This window comes from Schistocerca americana, chromosome 2 (genome assembly GCF_021461395.2).
Source record: "Schistocerca americana isolate TAMUIC-IGC-003095 chromosome 2, iqSchAmer2.1, whole genome shotgun sequence".
In the NCBI taxonomy this organism is placed as follows: domain Eukaryota; kingdom Metazoa; phylum Arthropoda; class Insecta; order Orthoptera; family Acrididae; genus Schistocerca; species Schistocerca americana.
This window is the reverse complement of record NC_060120.1, coordinates 494,114,611-494,135,180: the sequence shown is the minus strand read 5'-3', so window position 1 is coordinate 494,135,180 and position 20,570 is coordinate 494,114,611.

The following is a 20,570-nucleotide window of genomic DNA, read 5'->3' as shown; positions in this document are numbered from 1 at the left end:
ATCTTATTACGGCATCCGAGGCTGTTTATAGCAATGATACCGATGCGATGCGACTCCTGGCACAGGCACAGGTGGTGTGCTATTCAGCGTCTGGAGAGAACTGAGGCCTTCTCCTCTCGCGCAGCGTTCTTATATTTAAAGCCGCGGTGCGGCCGGCTAAGGGAACGCCTGATCAAAATTGCTGTCCCAACTAGCCGCTGGGCTAGTAATGCACCACTTTAAGTTATTGAATAAATCATCGCTTCCTTTTCTGATGGCCGATGAAGCTCTCAATTTAAATGTGCATTCAGCACACAGGTAAGTAATCATAAAAAAAGTCTGACGTGGCTAAGTCAAATATTTTGGGCGAGAGAATTAATTTAATTACATTACACGCAGTAGACGAGCTCTGAACTTGCCCTTTGGAGATACGCTATCGCTATAGTTTTGTAATTATTCAACTGAAACTTCTCACATCTTTATGATTATAGCGGATCTCCCTTCTACTTAAATTTAAACATCCTAGCCTTATTTATTCGCCTAATTAATCTATCTTGCTTCCTTAATTTTTAATACAAAAACCAGAAAATCATGAATTTCCACTAAAATTTTAATTTGTGAGATCCAGAGTACTGTTTCTACTAAATTATTATGAAAAAGGAATCTAAATATAAAGTTTTAAGTTTATAGCTCTTTTCTGTTGCGCCAAAGATTTTTACAGAAAAACGTCCAAATTTCGAAAATGGTTAAAGTTATTGAACTGATATTCAACACATATTGATTTAGTATTACTCCTGACATGCTAGAAACGTTTCAGGTTATTTACTTGATTTTTCAAGTATTGCGCAACATTTATGACGTCAGAGCTAGTTACAGCGGACTAGGCTGGCACACAATGGAAAGACTGATGTGAATTTTATACGGCGTGAGTAGGCTGCTTCCCTACAATACAGACACTATAAATAAACTGAACAACAAAATTAAAACAAAATTAAGAAGGACGCCCAACACTCAAAAACAAAACCCTTCTCACCAACTTGCAAACATATTGAACACACTTATGAGCATACATGCAAGAAACACCTACAACAACAAACATGTGGCAATAGCTGAGGGACGTGTATTAACTCACAGGACTGGTGAGGTTATTGCTCTGTTATCATTTGCGACTACCCGAAGAAAATGAAAGTGCCGACGGAATTTCACCTAAGAGTTCACGATATTTTACCAGGAACGCAGTGATGCAGTGACATCCGTAGTGAAGTTTTTGTCTTTAATCACTGGCGTATTTCCATCTGAATGGGACACACATGGAAGATGCAAAAGTCGCATTCTTAATACCGCTGTGTGTTTCCAATAATCTACTTACATTTAATGGTTGGTGAATGTTTTAATCTCTCGACTGTCTTTAAGAAGTATCAGTGTGTGTAGTTTACGTGCTCCAGTTTCATCCCCATGCAGGTCATTCTTCTCTCTCTTAACTAAATAAACCAGGCACATCAGCTAGAATAATATAATGGCCCTTATGTACACAACTATTCACAAGCTTGCGTGTTCCTTTAAATAGTTCATAATTAATGGCCAATAACTGTCATGATAATTATTATAATTTAAGGACAAGATGGCAGCTTTGGCTCCACTGTGCTGCTATTGGTCGTTCCCCCATCATCACCACCACCGCCCCTACCCCCCTCCCTGCTCCGTAGCTTCATTCCAAGATTGTTATTCTTAACGTGGACCTGAGTCAAGCAGCAGAAGCAGCAATAAGTTCATGTGATGTCGCAAATTTCCAGCACTGCACAGTATACAGTTACTTTGACCCTAGTTGGTACGAATACTTTGCACCAACACTATTTTCTGCGTCATATGACGCTATTTACGGTTTCGTTTCTAATTTTTAATAAGAAGTAAATTTCATAGCTATTTCACTGATGTATCCTCACTTTTTAAGAATAAATGTTTAAATGCGGTTTTCGTTTCTGTTTCCCCCTATACTTCTTAAGAAGATAAAAGTAAATACTTGTTTGGAGACTAATTTCACCGATTTTTTTTTAAGACGAGACTCCTAAATACGGATTTCGCTACTATTTTATGGATTTTCAGGAAAACACACAAACAATACATAGGTTTAAATGTTTAACATATAACATTATTTACAGTTTTTAGGAAAATTTTAGCTATTTCGCTCCGTATTATGCAAATACCTACAGTTTTACCGATTTTTTAAGATGACACAAAAAAGTATCGGTTTGTCGATAAAATTTTAATAACTTTGTCCACAAAAACTACCTTTTATTATTCATGAATATACTCTTAAAAATATCGCGTTTATCTGACAAATTACACAAATATTCAGCGTTAAACCGTTTTATTTAACAACACAATCTGTAACATCCCTACATCCCGGCAGAGGTTCGACTCCTCCCTCGGGCATGGGTGTGTGTGTTTGTCCTTAGGCTAATTTAGGTTAAGTAGTGTGTAAGCTTAGGGACTGATGACCTTAGCAGTTAAGTTCCATAAGATTTCACACACATTTTTTTTTGTAACATCCCTACGTTTGAATTAAAACGGACTTGTCACCTACACTTGTCACCTACACATTTAATGTGAAAAGTAACTACCAAGTACCCCAACACTATATGATTACACAGGACTTTGTAATGGAACGTTTATACAGAGAAAGAATATACTTCGCTAATATGCTCTACACATGCGCCTCTACCGCCAGGGTAAGACTAAGCGAACTATGCACTACATTAGAAAGCATTAACTTTCGGTACTTCACCCAGTGTTTCTTATCACACATCACAGCACACTCCCAAGTGCATGTCTTGATACCACAAACGCCGTGGAAAGAGGGCTACCACTACATTTTTATTTAAAACCGGAAGGAGAAAACGACAGAATCTCTGGTGATCAGCTCTGTGTCCATACGCTACCCGGCCGTTAGCCGTCGGCTGGAGCACCGCCACTGCAGCGTGTGTCGGAAGATGGGTCGTCCCCCGCACGTGGATGAACAGAACATTACGATTACAGAGCTCCGCTTGCCTTGTCCAGCAAGCGGCTGTGCCTCCTACCCCAACCCTCCCCTTCACGCTGACCTACCCAGAGCCCAGCAGAAGAGACGGGGCGGAGCTCCGATTCGCGCAGCAGCCAGCCTCTGTCAACGATGAGCCTACCTCGATTGAAAAGTTAGTAATGCATCTCCTTCCCAACAGCCCTACATATTCGAGAGGACCGCACACGCGAAATTGCATCCCTCCTACTTGCTTGTATACGTTTCCAGAGGTATATAGCAGCATAAGTTTTACGAAATAAGCGTTCCATTGCGGTTTGTCTATTAAGGTGTTTATTTTCCCTCATTCTGACAGGATGTGTTTCCCATTAGGCTCCAACTTCACCAGACGGTTCTCCATTTCAGATGTATACTGTGTTACACCTAGGAGTCGTTAACCGTGTTTGTTATTCGTCTGCAACGAGAACCATTCGTGAATTGCACACGGAAAGAATGTCTGTTTGTCGGTCAGAATTTTCGTGCTGCAGAGTAATTCCATAACTTTGCTGGTAAAATTGCATATCGTATTCAAAAAGAGGAAAAGATAGTGGTAGACATGTCTCAGACGTGTGTGCGGTATTTGTACTGCAAGTGATTGTTTTTTTTCTTTTTTTTTTTTTTGAGCAACATTTAGATGCTGCTTAATGTGTTCCACAAAAAATGGATACCATACACCACGCTGTAACACTGGAGTAGACAACATATGCCTCCAGTAAATATAAGGGTCGATTAGGGTACGTATGGACGTATATAGATATCATTTTTTACTCCAAAAACGCGTGGTGCAATGTACCTTTTTTTTTTTAATTTGGAAACTTGTGGTAAATTCCTACGGGACCAAACTGCTTATGTCATCGGTCCCTAGGCTTACACACTACTTACTCTAACTTAAGCTAACTTACGCTAACGGCAACACAGACGCACACACCCATGCCCGAGGGAGAACTCTAACCTCCGACGGGGGCAGCCGCGCGAAGCGTGGCAAGATGCCCATAGGCCACCCGGCTACCCAGCTAAGTGTACCTTCTAATACTACCACTGTACAGTGGCTTGCGGCGTATTTGTTTTATATGTAAGATGTTCGCAGGTGATGGAGTTGTCTATAAGCAGGCAGGAAGACCTATGTTGGGGCTGGTAACTCCGTCGACATGTCACCTAGAGACTGTCATACTACAGCTGGCTTCGATGTGTAAGAGGCACTAAGACGACTACTGTTTCTGTAGGGAACATCGACACTGAATTGGTCTGGCTTGTACTTGTTGGTTCATTGGCTCTCGATGCAGGATAGTCGGATGAGCGTGTAAGTACTTGATTTTTGTGCCAAGTAAATAACTACCCCTACGATTATGAGTAGTATGTGTATATACTTTGCTGTAAACGAAATGGGGTGTCATTGTCGGCCCACTATCAGAGAGCGCGCGGGAATAGGGGTGGATGGGGGGGAGGAGGTGTGGAATGACAAATGGTGGGATAAAACCCCGAATCTTCCCCTGCTCTTGCAGTGGCTCTGAATTGTGCGTGGAGGCCTGAGGTTGTTGCACCAATGTAAATGACTCCACGGGTCGTGTGTTGGAAGCTCTGTGATAGTGTTAGTTCGTATTATGGAGGTATGCCCCAATTGAAAAAAGGTAATCTATCTCTCACGGAACAGTGTGCTGTCAACGAAGAATCTGACACCATTACCCTGTCGTATTTCTGAGGAAGTGATTATAGGAGCGCGATAAAGGAGATCAAACCGCGTACAGGGAAATATTTATAGGCAAACATTCGATATCGATAAAATGTAGGTCTTTTCTTGGTGCAGCCCTCGTATACTAAAGGTGTGGCAGTAAGGCTTCCTTCACCATTAAAAACAAACTATGTCTGAAATAGCGATCATGAGATTACGGTATATACATAGGCGTACACACAACCAGTTTTACTCCATCATTACTCATGTGAGCAGAAAAGGAACGAAGAAATCAGTAATACTGCTATGACACAGTAGACACTCTTCAGTGATTTGTGGAATATGTACTCTGATGCAGGGTCCTGTCTCAAGCAGGGTTGCGGTACCAGTAGGCTACAGAGATTTGAAGAAGATTCAAGATTGGTGGATGTGGGAAATAGCTATAGGTAAATGCAACTACTGAATCTAAAATAGCCGAATAGACCTGCTGCTTTTTTGTTACGTCATTGACCACAAATCATTGGACACAATACCAGTGGTAAAATATCTGGACGTAACCATCCGCATGGTAGTGACTACCTTTCTAGTTGTGATATCTATCTACGTAGCCAGTGACAAGTAGAGGGCAGGCAACCTTCCAACCAATGGAACAGTGCTGCCGCAGCGTGATGAGATTTCTAGAGATTTAGTAGGGCTTCTATGACTTGGTTGGGCAACGGCCTTGCTGCAGTGGATACACCGGTTGCCGTCAGATCACCGAAGTTAAGCGCTGTCGGGCGTGGCCGGCACTTGTATGGGTGGCCATCCAGGCCGCCATGTGCTGTTGCCATTTTTCGGGGTGCACTCAGCCTCGTGATGCCGATTGAGGAGCTACTCGACCGCATCGTAGCGGCTCCGGTCAAATAAAACCATCGTAACGACCGGGAGAGCGGTGCGCTGACCACACGCCCTCCTATCCGCATCCTCAGCCGAGGATGACACGGCGGTCGGATGGTCCCGATGGGCCGCTTGTGGCCTGAAGACGGAGCGCATTATGACTTGGTTGGGGGTCATATAGAGCCAATCATATTTGTCAAGATTTGTGTAAGCCATACTGTAACAAAATGGAGGCTGACAGATAATCTCTTTGCCCCTTATTCTAAGTGTTGCTAGCGAACGTATAACTCCCTCCCACAGACGTCTCGCGATATGACTGCAATGATAAAATTAGCGGCTATGTCTCTACTGATCGATGAACTGATCGAGGAGGCACAAAAATATTCACGGAAAGACGGGAATACGGCTACGTAATTATCTTCGGAACGAAATAAATAGGAAGTTTATGGCAGCCAAGGCGATATGCCTGCCGGAAAGATGTGAAGAAATGTAAAAATAAATGATCGTCGGAATGAGTGACTCAGCTTATAGAAAACCAAAATATCCTTCTATGAAATTAAAAAGCAGTGGTGGTAACATTTACAGTGCAATGGGAGTACCACTGTTAAACGCAGGGGAAATTGCAGATAGGTGGAAAAAGTACAGCGAAGGCCACTATTAGAGGGACGATTTGTCTGATGACGTGATAGAAGAAGAAACTGGGTCGATAAGCACGACGTCGTGGGTCTAGTATTAGAGTCAGAATTTAAAAGAGCTCTGGACGACCAGAGATCGAAATAATGCAGAAGGGATAGATAACATTCCACCGGAATTTCTGAAACCATGGTGGAGAATGCAAGTAAACGACTATTCAAGATTGTGTGTAGAATCTATGAGACGGACGGTGTACCATCAGACTTCCGGAAAAATGTCGTCCACACAATTCCGAAGGTAACAAGGGCAGACATGTGCGAAAACTATCAAACAATGAGGTTAAAATCTCTTGCATCCAAACTGCTGACTGGATTAGCATACAGAAAAGTGGAAAAGAAAATTGGGTAACTGTGGTGATATGATTCCAATAACGCAGGACAAATTACATTTACAGATAAGCAAGTGTCGGGCACGTAACCTAGTTGTGTGAACAAATTTATGACAGTGACAGAGAAATTCGATTTCACTGAAGGTTTCTGCTGATTCGTAAAAACTGCGGCTTCCTGTAGATACATTTTAATATCAGGATGACATAAGGTAGGAATGTACATGTTATAACCCATATTAATACTCACTAATACGAGTTCGAGTACTTCGGGTGATAGCATGGTGTTATGGGTACAAGCGTCGGCTGCATAGGCATAGTGGAGTCCCATCTGCTCGTAAGTTGCTAAAGCCATTTACAAATATGACTCAAAGCTCGCATTTTTTTATTCGCAAAAACGAATCAGTGAAGACCGTCGTCCCTGGGACTTTCTCATCCACTCTGGGAAAACGCAAAATTGATCCAAACTTTTTTGAAGAACATTTTTTTAGATGTCTTCCAACAATCCTATCTGGTAACGACTCTGTACCTCGCAGAAATAACCGCCAAAAGTGGTGAACAAGTGTGATGTCTGGCAACCATCTTCGTAGGGGTTTTCTGTATCTTCCGAGTGTTATGGGAGTAAAACTGTCTTCGTCCCACCCTTCCACATACTTTAATCACATTATTTCGTCTCCGTTTCTATGCGTTTGTAGGAAGGCACACGTTAAGTAGTGACGAAATATTACTGTTGATTTATATACATATAGTACTCTACGTCGGTATCTACATCTACATCCATACTCCGGAAGCCAGCTGACGGTGTGTGGCGGAGCGTACTTTGAGTACCTCTATCGGTTCTCCCTTCTATTCCTGTCTCGTATTGTTCGTGGAAAGAAAGATTGTCGCTACGCGTCTGTGTGGGCTCCAATCTCTGTTTTTTTGCTCATGGTCTCTTCGCGAGATATGCGTAGGAGGGAGGAATATAATGCTTGACTCCTCAGTGAAGGTATGTTCTCGAAACTTCAACAAAAGCCCGTACCGAGCTAATGAGCCTCTCTCTTGCAGGATCTTCCACTGGAGTTTATCTATCGTCTCCGTAACGCTTTCGCGATTACTAAATGATCCTGTAACGAAGCACGCTACTCTCCATTGGATGTTCTCTATTTCTTCTATCAACCCTATCTGCTACGGATCCCACACCGGTGAGCAGTATTCAAGCAGTGGGCGAACACGCGTACTGTAACCTACTTCCTTTGTTTTCGGATTGCATTTCTTTGGGATTCTTCCAGTGAAACTCAGTCTGGTATCTGCTTTACCGACGACTAATTATATGTGGTCATTCCATTTTAAATCACTCCTAATGCCTACTCTTAGATAATTTGTGGAATTAACTGCTCCCAGTTGCTGATCTGCTATATCGCAGCTAAATGATAAAGGATCTTTCGTTCTATGTATTAGCAGCACATTACACTTGTCTACATTGAGATTCAGTTGCCATTCCCTGCACCATGCGTCAATTCGTTGCAGATCCCCCTGCAGTTCAGTGCAAGTTTCCATTGTTACAAACTCTCGATATACCAAAGCATCATCCGCAAAAAGCCTCAGTGAATGTTATCCACAAGGTCATTTATATATATTGTGAATAGCAACGGTCCTACGACACTCCCCTGCGCCACACCTGAGATACTCTTACTTCGGAAGACTTCTCTCCTCTGTTATCTAGGAACTCTTCAATCCAATCACACAATAGGTCTGATAGTCCGTATGCCCTTACTATGTTCATTAAGCGACTGTGGAGAACGGTATCAAACGCCTTGCGGAAGTCAAGAAACACGGCATCTACCTGGGAACCCGTGTCTATAAGCCTCTGAGTCTCGTGGACGAATAGCGCGAGCTGGGTTTCACATGATTGTCTTTTTCGAAACCCATGCTGATTTCTACAGAGTAGATTTCTAGTCTTCAGAAAGGTCATCATACTCGAACATAATACGTGTATTACGCTACAATATGTCGAAAAAAAGAATGAGCACATCGCATATCCCGCGCACACGTCAGAGGCTTGTCTGCCACAATGTTCTTCTCTTTTTGAATATGGTATGCAATTTTTGCAGTAGAGTTACGGAATTACTCTGCAGCACGAAGATTCCAATCGCCAGACAGATATCCTTCCGGTGCGAAATTCTTGAATATGTTCTAGTTGCAGACGAATCACAAATATGGTTGACGACTCCTAGGAATGACACAGTCTACATCTTATCACAACAATAGTGAACCTGAAACGTAGGGAGAGCAGTCTGGTGTAACTGGAGCGTAATGGGAAACACATTCAGTCGGAATTATGGGAAATAAGTACTGGAACAGACAAACCGCAACTGAAAGTGAATTTCGTAAAACATATAGAGTAATATACCTCGTGACTGATTACATTCGCTTATACTGTCTGCTCCAATACGTAGGGCTAGTGGGAAGAAGGTGCATTACAGAGTTTTTAATCGGGATACGCTCATGGTTTATGGAAGCTGGCTGCGGAACAGCACGGTCGCTTTCGCTGAGAGCTGGATGGCGAAGGGATGAAGAGGGGGGGGGGGATGAGCGGGATGGGAAAGGGTGGGGAGGGAGACAGTGCTGCCAGCCAAGACAAGTCGAGCTCTGTAATCGACAAGCGACAAGCCCTACAGTGGCGGTGCTCCAGTCGACGTCTAACAGCTGGCCGGCTTGTGGACACCCTTCGGACCGTCAGAGGTCCTGTCGCCTTTTGTCTTCAGTTGTAAATAAGAAGTAATGGTAGCCTGGCAGCCCTCTTTCTATAGCCTTTGTTATATCAAGACAGGCAGTTTCATACGTGCGTTGCTGTGTGACGGGAAACTGAGTGAAGTACGGAAAGTTATGATTTTTAGTGCACTGCATAGCCCGCCTATTGTTACCCTGGCGGCGGCGCATGTGTGGACCATGTCAGCGAAACGTGTCTGTAGAAACGTTTCAGCTGTTACTTTCTTACAAAGTGCTACATAACCATTCAGTGTCAGGTTATCTGACAGTTACGTTACACACTAAAAGTGTAGAAGATAATTTCGTTTTAATTGAAACGTAGCCGTGGTGTGTACTTCGTTGAATTGTTCAGAGCTGAATATCTGCGTAATTTGTTAGATTACCGCGATAATTGCGCGTGTGTCTTCCTGAAGGATAAAAAATTGCTATTTTACGGAGAAAATAGATAAAATTTTAAGGAAAAAGTCGATATTGATGTGCATCATCTTAAAAAATACGCGAAATTTAAGGTATTTTCGGAATACGGGTGCAAATCGAAAAAATTTCCCTAACAACTATAAATAGTGTCATATTTTGTTAATGTCAGTTACTAAACATTTAGAGCTATGTGTTTTACGAGTGTTTGCCGAAAACTGATAAAACAGCAGCGAAATCCATATTTATGGATCTCGTTTTAAAAAGTCGGTGAAATCAGTCATGAAACGAGTATTTACATGTATCTTCCTAAAATGTATAGGGAAATAGCAACGAAACTCATATTTACAGGCGTCTTCTTAAAAAGTGGCATAAATCAGTAAATTAGCAATGAATTATGCATCTCATTAAAAATAAGACACGAAATGGTAACTAACGTCATCTGTTGCAGAAAATAGCGTGGGTGCTCAACATTCAGAAAAACTTGGTCAAATCCGCTCGATGCTATGCAATGCTGGAAATTTGCACCATCACCTGAATTGACTGCTGCTGTTGCTGCTGCTGCTAGTTGAATTAGGACCGCATTAAGAATGAGAATCTTGCGGTGACGCTAAATGGAAATGGGGGTGGTGGTGGCGGTGGTGGTTGTGGTGGTGGTGATGATGGGAGAACGACAAATTGCAACACAGTGAGGGCGTCATTTTCTTGGGTCATTAATTACCATTATTAAATATGTCTGTTATCACCTTATGCTGAAAGCACTGAACCCCTGGGTAAATGTGAAGCCAAGGCCCCATATTGTCCATTAATTATGGTAATTATCGTAGGAATTGTTGACCATTAATTATGACCCAAATGAGCAAATCATGCAACCAAGTGTGAACTGTTTGTTTATATAACGGCCATAAATTTAGGCTGGCGCAAGTGGCTGGTTTGCTTACTTAAGAGAACAGTATCCCTCTCCCCCCCCCCCCCCCCTCTCTACTGGGCTGAAACCGATATGCATAGACTACTAATGTAATAACTCTTTTGAATTAAAATAATTCCATTACACATAATGGTAATAAATATCAAATTGAGGCCAACATCTTCTGTGATAATTTGCGAAGCCTTCTTAGAGCGATTAATGTAGTATGTACAATTCCTAACATTACCTAGCTTTACCCTTCTCAGTAGTTCCAAGCATATCAAATCTGTTGTTACCCAACTTTGGCAGCTGTTACTATAGACCATAAATTTGGCTTTTGTGACCGATGCGTCCTCTAATAGAAGCTGTGGGCCGCGCGCTATAATCTGTCTTAATACCACTCAGTGCAACACACTTAGCACAGCTTTGTAGTCGGGAGGTGATGAGACAGATGTATCGCGAATATTGATGCCCTGTTATGTATGCATCGAAGGAAACCCATCTGCGTCTTGGTCCTGTTGCTTTACAACAGCGTCGCATGTTTCAGAGAACAATGGAGTGTGGGAACTCCGGAAAAGAAGGGACCGAACTGTTCGCGACGTTGTACTATGGAAGAACATTGAAAATTCGGTGGAGTGAAGATAAGAAATGAGGAGGTTCTGCGCAGAATCAATGGGCAAAGAAACATGTTAAAAACACTGGCAAGAAGAAAGGAAATGTTAGTAGGGCATATGTTAAGACATCGGGCAATTACCTCCGTGATACTTGAGTGGGCTTCAGAGAGTAAAAACTGTAAATAGGGAACCTAATACGTCCAACAAATAAAGACATTGGATGCTAGTGCTACTCTGACATGAAGAGGCTGGTATGGGAGAGGATTCGCGATGCGCCGCATAAAACCAGTCAGAAAACTAATGACCACCCAAAAAATTTTGAAAAATTGGAGAGGATCGCGAAGCATCTCTCTTAAGAAGGCGGCTCTGAGCTCGCGCGTAAGGATAGCACTAGCGCTGCTACAATGACGAAAGTAGAGTTGTTACCCATCGAGAGAGAATGACACATTCGGGAATGAGTCCTCGATGACCCTTTCCCTACAGATAACACAGTGGGCTGATGACAATAGCGGTTGCGTTCTACTCTGTTCGATGCTCATTCAACAAACACCAGATATGTGTGGTAATCGTAGGCTGTCTCCACACCACAAAGCATTTAAGAAATTAGGATACGTTGCCTTTCACAGTCCGCTTTTGCCCGCCGCCTTGATCGAGAACGCACACGCAAACGGCCAATTGCATCCTTCTCTACCCGACCAGAGACAGAGTGTTAGTAGGAGTGAATCGTACACCGTTGGTTGGAACGTGTGCAGCCGCAGGGTCTCGGGCGCCTTGCCACGGTTCACGCGGCTTCCCCCGTCGGAAGTTCGAGTCCTCCATCGGGTGTGGGTGTGTATGTTGCCCTTAGCGTAGGTTATTTTAGATTAGATTAAGTAGTGTGTAAGCCTAAGGACCGATGACCTCAGCAGTTTGGTCCCATAGGAACTTACCACAAATTTTGAAATAACGTGTCCAGCTTGTGCTGCTTTTAACTACAGAGCAACGCTAGGATGACAGTGGCAAGTTTTGTTTCCATACAAAACTGAGTTCCAGGGATATCCCTAATTCTGTAACTGACCCTTTCTATTTGTTAGATTCGTGTTCTCAAGATCTTAACTGAGAGACCATGTGGAAGAGAAGTAATGTGTCGCAGTATGTTTTAATGCAATAGATCAGAGACTATAAATTTACTAGATTAGAGGATACCGTGGTACATACGGCAACTAAATATACTTGCTGGTGTACATCATTTCGATAACTACGCCCAAATGCTTGAAGACGAAGCCATAAAACTCTCAGAAAGTGGTTAGAAATAAAGTAAGCAACAAACACAACAGAGTGGAAAATCAGTGCTAAAATAGCCAGTCTGCTCCAAAACAAAATAATGTAAAGGTCAAATGTCCGTTATTGAGGACAACATCAACGAAAAGGTAATTGCAAAGCGTCATATTTCTGCTTTTTTTGGAAGCCTTAGCCACTCTCATGTGATAATTTGGACTGAATCATGGCACTTCGTAAGGACTCTATAAGGATAATTCAGTTCGTAGTGGTCTTTCAGGTCCTACCGGGAGCTGTGGCTGTATCAGTTTTCTTTTTTCCTACTGCCTCTGTCTGGACTAGAAAATTGATCGCAGATGTTCCTCGGATCTGAAAATTAACATCTCATACGTTTCTATTGTGCTGCGTCATAAAGTATTGTAAGGAATTCGTATACTGAGTACCGTATGTCGCTAACCGACTGACAAGTGAAATCATTATTACTAGCAACAACAGAGAGTTTCATATGCAAGAGTAGCATTGAAGAGGCGTATTAGTCGTGATTTGTGATGACGGTTGAGATTTCAGCTGAAGCTATTCATCAGTGTCAGAGTGATAGACCTATTGAACATTCATATAACATGAAAGTGTTTAAATTCGTATTTGCTAAGTACAAAACAGATAATGTGTGAGTCAGCTACTCGGCTAAGGCAGCAGTGTCAGACTTTTAACACCCAGTTCATATACAGATCTTTGAGGGGCAGATTGCAATTTCAGATGCACAGAAGAATGGGGAGAAAACTGGTAAGACTTTATTAAGGGAACAATAGCAACGTGAAAACAAAGTGTCCCAGGGGGAACCACGGGACCCAAATCAAATTGGCGGACGGGTATTATGCCCCCTGTCCTGATCAATGTAATTGCAGTGCCTCAAAGCCACACCACTTCTCAGTATCAGCTGAACAGTATCGCCATTAACAGCTTAGTTTATTTGATGAACTATGAAAATTATTCAAAACACTAACATTTGTGGAACCTACCGCATTCCGCTAAAGACTCATTCATTCGTACACTTCTTTATGCACTCTATATAAATTTTCAAGTACTGTAAATATATTCCATTCGTTATTTATACCTAAATTTACAGAAAATGTTAAGGTAATCGTTTCTAATAGCCTATAATTTTATTAGTCGACTCTCTTGAGCGTAGTACAAGGTACATTTACTTTGTGCCACAGTAATTTCCTCATAGATGGCATCAAACTTAACAGTCCTTTGTGATACACGTAGGACACAGCTTTAGCATTAAAAGAAAGAAGACGTCTTAAGTCGACACATGAACATATTAAATTGCTCTAGTCCTTTGATGCACAGCAAAATGTCAAAGATTCAAAGGACGGGGTGGTGCACTTACATTTGGTCATGAAGGTTTGCATCCTCCCGGTAGCATTGGTCCGCATTCGACGTACAACCTGTCCGTCAGTATAGACTCGTTATTCGTCGTCTCGACCTCTTCTTTCCATCTTGTCCTAAAGGGAGATGTTGTACGGATAGGGAAACTGAATCTGTCTTGCACGAGGACATCGACTAATAATAACGGTTTATTGTTGCCAATAACCTTCTCCCCTTCAATCAAACTTCACAGAATCCCAGGTCACCAACTTTGTATAATTTTGTGGGGCAATCTACCACGTCACAAAAACTATTTTATGTTTCGCAGACGCCAAAGTTTCGCGCCAAAGCCGAAGATTCATTTAGTGTGCTGCGGCAGCACGCCAACAGCTCTGCCTGCTGAGTACTACGAAACGCCGCGCCAAACAACTCTTTTTTTGAGGTTAGAAGTGCAGTTTTACATATTCTCAGAACTCGTCGACACTATTTACTCTAGACTGGCATGCGCATATCGATATTCGGGCGAGCTGTGACAACAGCAACTGCAAAACGTCATTGCTTGGAGATGAACAGCACGAGCTTCGTCGATGCGTATCAAAGTTTAAGTAAGATGATCCTACACACCAGGAGAAAATCAGCTGTCTTCATCAAATCGCACAAGCACATTCCTGTCACGGCAGATCTCCAAAACCACGTAGTTCTGTACGGTCTAGCGCACTCTGCATTCAGCTGCGCACACTGTATGGCGTCGCAGCCATTCGTTCTGCTAGCTGCAGGGTAATGATGGTCCCGATATTGGTGCGACCTGGAACGACGAATATTTTCTTGTTTCTTTCATAGTAGCTGAGGCTGTGCTTTCAAAGGTTGGAAAAAAGAGAAAAAAGACGGAAACCTCTACGAACATGTTCAGTAAAGCCGTGTTGCTCGAAAGACGAATCTGCAAGCAATGAAGTTCCATTCATCGAAAATCTAGTGTCTGCAAAGTGCGTCGACATCACGTCTGAAAATTAGCAGAGGTCCGTTAATTTCTTGACTCTATGAATAAATCATGGCTCAGAGACTAGCACAAAAATGTGACACAGGTTGTTATTTGCAGTACTTGCCCTTGTCAGTAAACTCTGCTGATACTTATGCGTAGCCAACGTGGCAGTACTATGCAACTGGTATTGTAAAGATGTATGATAATTACATGTACATCATGAACACTTTTGACTGCCTCCGCCCTCACTCTGACCATGTCCTTGTCCATCTGCTTCTCCTTCCTCTTTCTGTGCACCAGCCCTCCACCCTCTCCCTGTACATCTCCTCCTGCCCCCTCTCTACTCATTTCCTCCCCCCCCCTTCCCCTCACTCTCTCTCTTTCCACCTCCCTCTCTGACCTTGGACCTTGTTTATCGTTACTCCAAGCAAAATCTTGACTGGAAACTGAAGTTATTTAAAATGAATCGGTAAATCACTTGTATTATTGGTATAAGGAGTTTGAGAGTTACTTCAACTTCTGATTCTGAGCAGACAGTAGCTACAATGAGAGTATTTCGCACTGTTTTACTGTATGAATGGGGAGGTTTACAAAATTTCATGCGATTCAGGTGGTAGTACTCTAATCAAAGGCTGACGGAAAACAGGAAAGTGGGGAAGAAATGAAATTGGCCGGCTGCAAGGAGGACTCGCTTCCTGAGGGATCCATACAAACTTCATTATATATGTAAACAGTTCATCCACAGCGGATATCAAGAATCTCGACAGTTGTTGCCCGTTACCGACACTCATTCTGGCCAAATATAGATCCCGGGAATTCCAAGACTGTCGAGAATGTTTTGATTGCAAAACTGATATCGGATAACAAATGACAAAAGAATTGATTTTTTGTGTGATAAAATCCGAAGTAAATAATTTTCCAGTTTTTTCCTTTACTTGTACTTTGAAACCTTGCTTCTGGGCAAATTTCATAATTGTAGGTCAACGGAAAGTATCCTATAAGTTTCGAGAAATGAGATTTGCGAAGCGGATTGCTCATTCAAAATTCGCATTTGCATCTATGTTGTTTGTGAGAAGATAATGTTATACCTTGAGTAATAAGCTGAACATGTACCAGCACGTGTCGATACTCGACGGCAGCTCGATCGTGGTCTGCCGACACTGGAACTTATCACATCGCGAGATTGCTGCTCGGGCTGCTCAAAACCGCACGACTGTTACACGAGTATCGAATCGATGAGTTCAGGAAGGTCGGACCCAATTCAAACCAGATTCTCAACAGCCCCGCGCTATTTTCGTCCAAAGGACAGGAGAATTGTTCGCTTGGTAGTGCAGGATCGCACAGTCACCTCACGTGTCCTGAGTGAGTAACTGGGCTATTTGCTGCACGTGAAATAAGAATCCAATATTTTTTTCTTGACATATCAATTCAAACAAAAATTTTAGACACAAAAATGTGTCGTTTTAGGGTTTCGTACCTCAAATGGTAAAAACTGAAGCTTCTTCTAAGTAAATGTAATGAACAGTTACGGCCATTTACTTCACATACATTGACCAGCTAGAACATTATGACCACCGTCCTAATATCGACATAAATGCAGCAGCGTCATATGGCAAGTAAGACACAAACGCACGGTGCATGTAGTATCAGTGAGCGTGTGTAGCATGAGGAAGGCAAACATTCTGTCTGAGTATGACCGAGGACAGATTGCGATGGCCCGGAGGCTCGACTCGAGCATTTCGGAAAAAGTGCACGGCTTGTCGAGTGTTCAATGCGTGCTACAGTGTGTGTCTTCAACGCATGTCGAAAGCAAGGTCAAACCACGTCCAGACGTAGTGGGATTGGACGAATATCCCTCATTACGGATATCGGACGTCGTAGGCTAGGCAGATTGGTAAAACAGGTCAGGCGGCGAACTGTGGCGGGACTAACATGAGACTTTAGTGCTGGGCAGAGCACGAGTGTGTCTGAAAGTACATTGGACCGGACACTCCTAACTGGACGTTAGCGCAGTGGCAGAGCGATGCATGGTCTGAGGAGTCTCGATATCTCTTCATCATGCCGACGGGAGGGCCCGAATCTGTCGTCTTCCATGGGGCCGGCCAAAGTGGCCGTGCGGTTAAAGGCACTGCAGTCTGGAACCGCAAGACCGCTACGGTCGCAGGTTCGAATCCTGCCTCGGGCATGGATGTTTGTGATGTCCTTAGGTTAGTTAGGTTTAACTAGTTCTAAGTTCTAGGGGACTAATGACCTCAGCAGTTGAGTCCCATAGTGCTCAGAGCCATTTGAACCATCTTCCATGGGAACAGTTGACAGCTGTAATGCGAGACGAAGACAAGCTGGAAGCGGCTCCATCATGCGCTGGCGATCGTTCGTGTGGGATCCATGGGTCAGTGGAGCTCGTGCAAGGCACCATGACAGCCAAGGAGAATCACACACTGGTTTCAGACCACTCATGACGATCATGTTTCCCGTCGTTTTTCAACAAGACAATGCTCTATGTCAGAAGGCCAGGACTGTAATGGAGTGGTTCGAAGAACACAGTGGCGAGTTCCATTTGGTGTATTGGTCCCCGATCTCGCTGGATCTGAAAAATTTTTGGAAAGACTACTGGACCAATCTGCTGAGATCATCGCTCCCTAGGCCTACGCACTACGTAATCTAACTTAAACTAACTTACACTAAGGAAAACACACACACCCACCGACGGGGGGACCCGCGCGAACCGTGACAAGACGCCCGAGACCGCATGGCTACCCCGCGCAGGACGGATCTGAGACTTACCGAATACACCTGGGATGTGACTGAACGTGGCGCAGAGCTCATCGACCTCCTCGCCGGAATTCACGGGAATTAGGTGACTTGCGTGTTAAGATGTTGTCCCACCTCCCTCCAGCGACTTACAAAGGCCTCATTGCTGCCCTACCACGACGCGTGTCCGCTGTTACCGTGTCAAAGGCGGACAACCCGCATGATAGCCCTTAACATTTCTGCCACCACACTATCACGTACATCACGTAAACTATAGTAATAGGCATAACCTAATACTCTTTACTTTATTAAAAAATTCATATTTGCATGTTTAGCAATAACTTCTGAAGAACATCTGTGTTTAGCAAGTTAAGTGAGTTGCAGTTACTCACATCGCCCTTGGATTTTATACAAATCGACCATGAAAAGCATTTCCCTGGCAGGAACACTGCACTCGTTACTACAGCTAGGTATCATGTTTCAGGCTGTTGCCACTGTATACATGCACACATCCTGACGAACTTTCCATTGGCCTGAACCTGAACTTAGATATACAGCTGCCATTTCCCTGTTTGTCGAGAAACTATCAGTTAACATGAATATAGTTCATAACATATCATGTTTTACATGAAATAACTCAGTTTCTATCGACTGTCTCTAACCGATGTTTACACCCGATGTTTTCGAATGTGTTTCAGCTTTTCTTTAATTGGTTTTAAAGTAAATTGTAGGAGAGTGAAGATTCAATTCATACATCATCTGCTTCTTCAAATTCATTTACTGCTCACCCGAGTTAACTTGTGCAGTTTATTTTTGCCTCCTCTTCTCCATTCTGACAAGTATTTTGTGGCTTCCCTTAAAATAATAAATCTTCGGTAATTGTAACATAGATATTAGTAAGACTCTCCGTTGCAGAGTGAAAATCTCATTCTGTAAACATCCCCCAGGCTGTGGCTAAGCCATGTCTCCGCAATATCCTTTCTTTCAGGAGTGCTAGTTCTGCAAGGTTCGCAGGAAAGCTTCTGTAAAGTTTGGAAGGTAGGAGACGAGGTACTGGCAGAAGTAAAGCTGTGAGTACCGTGTGTGAGTCGTGCTTCGGTAGCTCAGTTGGTAGAGCACTTGCCCGCGAAAGGCAAAGGTCCCGAGTTCGAGTCTCGGTCGAGCACACAGTTTTAATCTGCCAGGAAGTTTAATGTAATTAATTATTTCCAGTAAGTGTGTAACGTCCTCTTAGAAAAATTTATACCTGACAGAGCTGGAAAACCTCTACGTTAAATGATTTTCAAACAGCTGAGCAAAACTGAAAGTACTCAGACATTTTTCTCTTTACTTTTTCTGTTCGTCACTAAACTGACAAACAATATTTTTTTAGTGCAACGCAATCTGACTTTCAATAACCCCTACAAAAGAATGGTCCTGACTAACAATAACCTATACCTTTCATGAATCACTTACCTCACAAAAATCTTCGTTACTCAAACTACTGCAATGCAGCGAGCGCCAATACTGTCAGCTAAATAAAAGATTCTAACTACTGAAGGTACTAACTACTGATATGCATAGTTACCAAATGAAAGATTTTGATGGAGTACAAACAATGTATTTACTTTAATAGTGTTCAAAAGCCATTATATATATATATATATATATATATATATATATATATATATATATATATATATATATATCAGTTCATGACATCCAGTCATCCAGTCTTACAAATTTCCTTTTTCTGACGTACACATGTCCAGATCGTCCGCTCTAAAAAGTCTGCCATCTCTCTCCCTACATCCACCACTGCTGGCGGCTCGGCTCCAAGTGCGCAACGCTACGCGCTGTTCGCATCCAACTGCCCAACACTACAATAGTGAATATTCCAACAATGTCAACCAACCACAGACTGCACACAGCACAGTCAGTGATTTTCATACAGAGCACTACGTGGTGTTACCAACATAAAAACCTGAACAGTCTACTTACAAGTGACTATTGTCAGTTCTGAAGAATATTATTGGAAAATGCAAGTAGATTTCTTTAAATAGTGTGTTACCACATTTGAACAACTTATCAGTCAATTTATTTCTTTCTCCTAGGGCCTGCAAATGAAGACCCAAGAAATTGTTGATTCCTAGTACAAGAAAGGCTACTTCCAAACTGTCCATCTCCTTGGATGTAGCAGTTAGTCTATGTATGAAGGCAATATATTTGTTTTTCATTTCCGCTGTGACCTATACTCATTACTCCATTTCTAACCTCAGAAACAGCAACGTTGAATCGGATTAGTACCTTTTAACAACACAAATAAATGTTACAAAGCTACGACTAATAAGTAACTTCCGAATATTTCAGGAACTACTGACTGCATTTTTTTCGTGAATTATCATCAATAAACATTCTTTAGTTCACGTGAGAATGACTACCAAAATAAGCAGTGCTTTTCCTAAATCCAGTAAGATTTTTCGGAACGAAATCAAAAGCTACACGGAAGCGAACTCACAGTTGGTGACACCGCCCTGTTTACTCGCGCAGCAGTCTCAACAGCGACTCTTTGACGTACATGTCTGAGCATCTGGGGAGCTGCTTGAGACCCAAGTCAGCAGTTTGGCGGCAGCTGTGAAGGGGTACAGCAACGCGCTAGCAGGGGGAACTCCGCAACTTGCCGTTCTCTCCGTGGGAGGGCGGCACACGCCACCAGCTATTGGTTCCGAGATCGGTCTGTCTCTCCGTGGGAGCCGGCAGCCACCTACACTCAGTCGCCAGGAGACGACGTAAAGCCGAAGGGTTCTCGCAATCTGTTCTTCGAGTGGCCCTTAACAGGCTGGTTTTCATACACTCTCAAACTTCTTCTGCGCTTTAACTTTTAGGTCAAAGATTAGTTTGCCTTCACATTATGTCCGTCTCCTCTGCTTGTAGCTTTATAAGTAAAACA